Here is a 6,777-nt window from a genome sequence, read left to right as displayed (position 1 = left end):
GAGGGGGGTTGCAGCCGTGACGTCTGGGCCAGGGGAGGGGCAGACTGACAAATCTATTGAAGAATAGATTCAGATCATTCATCCACTTCTGGTCGCCTCTGGCCTGGGAGTCTGGCTGTTTGTGTCCTGAGATGGTTTTCAGACCTCTCCAGACTCCGCTGACGTCGCTCTGCTGCAGCTGTTCCTCCATCTTCTTTTTATATTCTTCCTTTCCCTGCCTGATGTTTCTCCGTAGCTCCTTCTGCACGGCCTTCAGTTCCTCCTTATTTCCAGATATAAAAGCTCTCCGCTTCTCCTTCAGGAGAGCTTTTATATCTGGAGTAATCCAGGGTTTGGTGTTGGAGAAGCAGCGTACAGTCCTGGTGGGTACGGTGCTTTCCACACAGAAGTTAATATAATCCGTAATGTATGATGTCATACTGTCAATGTCCTCCCCATGGGAATCACTGAGTACCTCCCACACAGTGGTCTCGAAGCAGTCTTTCAGGGCCTCCTCGGCCTCCTCAGACCATCTTTTCACAGTGCGGGTGGTTGCTGGTTCTCTCTGTGCCAGAGATTTGTAGACAGGCAGAAAATGAAACAGGTTGTGATCAGCTCTTCCCAGGGGGGGCAGGGGGGTGAGTGGTATGCCTCCTTGGTGTTGGCATGAAACAAATCCAGTGTTTTATTGTCTCTAGTGTGGCAGTTAACATACTGGGTGAAGGTGGGCAGGGTGGTGGATGGACAGGCGTGGTTGAAGTCCCAAGAGATCAGAAGGAGGGCCTGAGGGTGCTGTGTCTGCAGCCTACTTGTAACAGAGTGGAGAATGTCACAAGCAGACTCTGCCAACAGCCAGCAGCTCAATGTCCCTGCAGCAATGCTGTTCCTTGATAGTGATGTGCCCAGAGTTACACCATCTATCATTCACAAACACAGCCAGTCCCCCTCCTTTCCTCTTACCGCTGTCCGCTGTCCTGTCGTGTCTGATGAGCTGGAATCCGTCCAGCGTGGCGATCGTGTCCGGTACTTCCGCATTCAGCCATGGCTCGGTAAACACCAGCACACTGCTCTGCCGGTACTCCCTCTGATGGCGAGTCAGCGCCAACAGCTCGTCCATCTTGTTGGGGAGCAATCTTACGTTCCCCATGACGACGGACGGGAGGACGGGTTTTTACCGTCTCGTCCGGTGTCGGCGCTGCACTCCGGCGTGACATCCCCGTCTCCTTCTCTGCAGCTCGGCGGGAATATCGTGCCTCTCCTTGGGCTGCACCGCGATGTGTTGTAGAGCTAACAGCTGGTCCCGGGTGTAAACAATGGAGGCACGGCTGGGATCCCCGCACACGATCGTATCCATAGCAAAAATGGAGAAAAACTGCTATAAAGAGAGTGGTCTTCGTCTCAATAAAAAAGCAAAACATAAGTGCTAGCTAGCCAAACTTAAAAAAAACTCAAAGTGAGAAAGTTAAAAAGAAAAGAGAGAGAAAAGCTCGGCGGTGAGCAGGAGCTGCTGTAACGGGCGTCCGCACTAGAGGCGCCATCTTGCCAAAAATGCTCCTTGTCTCACAGATTCCAATGATACTGTATTAATGTTGATGTTAGTTTTAGTCATTCTATTCAACAAAGGACGACATGTTAAAATACGTAACAGTTCAGTCAATTTATTGAGTTCTCCAGAGCCAAAAGCTTCACTAAAATGTGGTTTCACACAAGTTCCATAATTTTTGGGTAACAATTTCTTTGAACATTTCAAGAAACATGGCTGTAAAATGTAAACAGAGGTTTGAGCTCAGAATAACAGTAATAAAGGTCTTAACATCCCATACACAGCAAAGATCCACAAAATGAAAGAAATGGCAACAATGAACTTAAAAATATTTTTAGGTGTAATGCTGTACAAAGATTGGTAGTGTGTTTTGATTTCCATTACACAACTACAGGAAGTAAATATCCTGTGTGGACCGTTTCTATTTTTGTTAATGTGCTCTTATTTTTCAAATCAGAAATATCTGAGGGGTTTTGTTTCCTTTAATGTACTCAATACGGCTATGATTTAAGGAATGCCTCTCTTGAAGAAAATGCACAAGTGTACATATATGTGTCACTGATGGAAATGTTAATTGATGGAACAACAACATTATTTGTCGATAACTCTGAAAGCGATCTGTTAGCATCAATACCAAAGCCACTGTATATGTCACAAATACCATTCATACTTGTGTTATGTATTCCTGCATTGTTGACTATGCCCCTTTGCCACAACTGGAGAGGAGTTAGCCCCCCTTGTGTTGAAAGTCCATGGTTGTTCCACTGGTTCTGAAATTCAGTGGCAGCTCTCTGAATTTGTGGCAAGTAAATATAATGAAGACAAAATAAATGGAGCTCATTAAGTGAATCTAAAACATTGTGCTCCTCCATAAAGTTGAAAAGATTAACAAAATGAAAGACACTACTCGATTTAGCTCTGCCCATAATCTTTCAATTCTTTGATTATTCACTGACCTGCCAGTAATAATATTACGTCTGTTCAGTCCTCTCCTGTAGAGCATGAAACGGGCAACACCAGTGTTTTCCATTCCATGATCGCATCTAACCCTGGACGGTATTCCAAAGTTCTGAACATCAGCAATGAATAGAGACAAAACACTAGAGGCTCTGTTGTTGTCTAGACAAGCAAGGTAGATGATGGTTCGACTGAAACCATCGACACAGCCATGGAACACCATCCTCCACCTCACAAGTTTGTGGTTTCCGTCGATGTGCCTGAGAGAAATTGAAATCATAGTAAATTGTGTGGAAAAAACAGTGGTGTAAGAAGTATTCAGATCCTTTACTCAAGTAAAAGTACAAATACAGCAATGTAAAAATACTCAATTTTAAGTAAAAGTCCTGAATGAAAGATTTTAAGTAAAAGTATATAAGTATTGTGAGCTTGCTGTAGTTAAAGTATTGCAGTAAAAGTAGTGTTTGGTTCCTCTGACTGATAAATTATTATATATGACATCATTAGATTACTAATAGTGAAGCATTAGGGCTCTAGTTTCGCACCTGCGCTTCGCCAACTGGGTGTGGCCAGGCGGACTTTGTAAGTTTGGCACACCGTGCGCCCTGGCGCAGCTACTCCTCTATCCCACCTCCGTCCCTCCTACCGGCGCAAGTCGGAAAGAGGGAGGAGAGAAGGCGTGGAGTGGGTTTTACACACATCACACCAATCAAATGAGCCCCTCTCCTCGCCCTTAAATGCGCAGCGCGAAGGTGTAATGAGAGTTTACTCAATTCGCCATAGCAGAAGAGAGCAGCAGCGTCAGACGGCCAAACTCCTCCCAGGAGGAAACTGATATTTTGGTCTGGGAGGTCCAAGTTTGCAGTGTCCGAATATACGGAACTGCAAGCAGATCTCCACGGGCTGATGATGCAAAGGTAGCCTGGGAGGAGGTCACCACAATTGTAAATCAATGTTGCGTTTCTCTCGTGCGCGCGCGCTCTCTCTTTCTCTCTCGCAGTCTCACTCTGTTTCTTTTCTTTTGACTTTTCTAAGATGACAGATGCTGAATATATACTCCCTATCTGATGCTGTGGCTGTTTGTGGTTGGCTGAGAGGGATGTGAACTCATTAGTTTGCAGCTGTGTTAATCAAATCAGGTTGGGTTTCCATTACGCGTGCCAAACGTGCCAAACGGTGCCAATCCCCTTTGATCTGACATCAGATGTGACGGGACAGTCGATATAGAGATACATTTATGTGCTGATTGCAGATAGTTGCATTGAATAGTGGTTTTGTGGCTATTTATTGCATTGTTAATGTGCCTGATATTCTGGAAACCTGCCTATGAGGTTTTGGTGATGTGTGCGCACTGTCCGCCGGTCAGCCAAACTTCGACTTACACCAGCTGCGCTCCCCTTGCGCTGACAGTAGACCTGGTTTCTGCTGGCGAGCTTTAAGCGCACCTTCGGCGAAGCCTTTTGGCACGAAACTGTCACTAAGCTGGATCTGTCGACACCTCCCCCTGCTGCGTCGCCACACCCATCTCAGTGCACCTTGGTCTCCCAAACTACCAAACTGAGCGCGCCTTGGGTTGCGCTGCTCGAAACTAGCTCTGTGCGGGGTTCACCACCCTGCGCCACCTGCGCTGCGCCGGGAAACTAGAGCCCTTAGTGTTCAATTTCATTTAACAATGTGTTGTATTTTAAAAGCTTGTTATATTATCAATTGTGTCAATATGTTTCTGAAAAGGAACTAAATCTGTCAAATAAATGTAGTGGAGTAGAAAGTACAATATTTCCCTCTGAAATGTAATGGAGTGGAAGTATAAAGTAGCATTCAATGAAATACTCAAGTGAAATACAAGTACCTCAAAGTTTAGTAAATATACTTACTGGCAGTTACTTTCTACCACTGGGGCAAAGTATAACAAGGCCGAGGTTATGCATGAATAATTAAATACTAAAAGAAAATTCTCAATAATGAGCTATTTTACTTTTGATGTATGACTTATACTTGTAATCAAGTGTTTTTACACTTATTTTCATTCAAATAAAGTACTTCTTGCACCACGTCCAAGTGGATTGTAAGAAACTGATACTGACTTTTTTTTTTTTTTTTAAGATATTTATATGGGCATTTTTTGCCTTTAATTGATAGGATAGTGAAGTGTGAAGGGGGAAGAGAGAGAGGGAGAGACATGCAGCAAGGGGCCACAGGCTGGAGTCCGCGCCACTGCGGTTGCAGCCTTGTACATGGGGCGCCTGCTCTACCTCTAAGCCACCGACGCCCCTAAACTGATACTGACTTTGTGCTACTTGATTTACGCTAAGTTGTATTGTTGGGAATTTACTCACCATAATTGATTAGGGGTTGCAACACTGTAAACTTGTCGACGTATTGCATGGCATCTTCTGAAGGACCGTGCAATAGGGTCAATTTCTTGCAGACTCTGTCTAACACGCCACCTTTGAATGCGTAGTCCACGTGACCTCAAGCTCCCATGCACATAACGTTCACCTGCATTTGTGGTATACTGAATAATTTCACCAACAACTCTGTTCAGGTTGTCATTTGATAGTGTTGCATATGTTAGTGGCTGAACACCAAGCCGCTGTCTGTGCCTGTAGAGAGTCCGACAGCTTACCCCCAAGCATGTTGCAATGCTTTGCCAGTTCATTCCAAGGGATACTAAATGCTGTATCTAGGTCTGCCTTGATGTCCAGTCATGACAGGTGGAGGCAACAGAGCATAACTGTCGTCAGCCCTGGTTCTTTGTCTGGTTTCATGAGCAGTCAGCAAACACTGAAGACATCCATACAAGGACTCTAATGTATTGACTGCTTCTCTATTTCTTGAATCTTCAACAAATCTTGAGATTGACAAAAATCCAGATAAGGTTTGAATGTGATCACGAAGTTCTCCATACAGCCTTTCATGAACAAAACAATCTGTAGTTTCTTCATGCAGTTGTTCAATACATTATAAGACATTGTTAAAAAAATGTCTAATACAGGGGTCGCGTTAACCGGATATTCTCGGTCATTGACCGTGTTTTTACAACAATGACCGGAAAATCTGAAGGCTGTCGGTCATTTTGACTGGTTGCAATTACCACCCCTGCCCACTTGGCAGCAGAGTGCACAGTCAGTGGTTTAAGTGGCTGCCATTTTCACACTGCAGAGAAAAAGTCATTCATCTGCTTCATGTAGCGTTGTTGACATAACGCCCTGGACACCACCGGACGCGGAACCGAAGCGCAGCGCCCAGCAGCGGAGGCAGTTTTCAATTGGTGCCTATGTTAACCTATCTGACTGTCCACACAGGCCACTGAGCAGAGCGGAGTGCCCGCGGAGGCAGCGCCTCAGTTCGGCGTCTGGTCTATTTTTGACGCGAGCCGCGAGCGCTTCTGTCAAGCTAGATAGAACGGATCGTACCAAACAGGAAGTCAGACACAGAAAAGAGGAGAGAATCCGGCCAATTTTCAAAATAAAATTACAGCTCGCACTGAGGAACGTGAGGAGAAAATACCGTGTTTATAATTTAAAAAAACACAACTGAACACATTTTTCAATACCCTATTCACTTCATTACAATTTTGTGTCACCGAGCCTACAGGCATAACTAGGCTACATAATGCCCTGGACACACCGGACGCGATAGTGACGCATTAGTGCCGTCCGGTGTGTCCAGGGCGAAGCCTAATGGCACAGGTGTATGGATATCTGTTCATCTTTTCATTCATGTCCTTATTAATGCACACTTTATAACTTGCTTGATGGATTTATTAAAAACGAACGAATGAAAACTAAATGTCTTTGAATATCTTTATTATCATTTAAAAACGAAAATTAAAATGACCAGTAAAAATAGATTATGACTGGATTTTTATGACCCTGTCGGTCAAAATGACCGACGACGAAAAAGTCTAGCGCAACGTCTGGTCTAATATCATCTTCATTGCTACTTACTCCAAAAATGCAAAACTGCACCAGATAAGAAAACAGGATAACTTTGAATAGCATCATTGTAAAGTTCTGCTATTTAACATCAAGTTAGGATAAGCTGAGTAAGTCTTGCACATGTATTTCCTGGTTTAAGAGTGACTTCCTGCTTAAGGAGGAGCTTCCTGTATCAGTGAAAGTAAAGTGTATATATACACTGAACAAAAATATAAACGCAACACTTTTGTTTTTGCTCCCATTTTTCATGAGCTGAACTCAAAGATCTAAAACTTTTTCTACATACACAAAAGACCATTTCCCTCAAATATTGTTCACAAATCTGTCTAAATCTGTGTTAGTGAGCACTTCTCCTTT

General features: G+C 44.0%; 1 protein-coding gene across 1 annotated transcript in view; it reads right to left on the bottom strand.

Annotated features, from left to right (window-relative positions):
* tnfrsf21 (tumor necrosis factor receptor superfamily, member 21) overlaps positions 1 to 6,777 on the bottom strand; it is a 278,261-nt gene that overhangs the window by 33,278 nt on the left and 238,206 nt on the right. The window lies entirely within an intron of this gene.

This window comes from Epinephelus moara, chromosome 12 (genome assembly GCF_006386435.1).
Source record: "Epinephelus moara isolate mb chromosome 12, YSFRI_EMoa_1.0, whole genome shotgun sequence".
In the NCBI taxonomy this organism is placed as follows: Eukaryota; Metazoa; Chordata; class Actinopteri; order Perciformes; family Serranidae; genus Epinephelus; species Epinephelus moara.
This window is presented reverse-complemented; position numbering and strand designations above follow the sequence as displayed.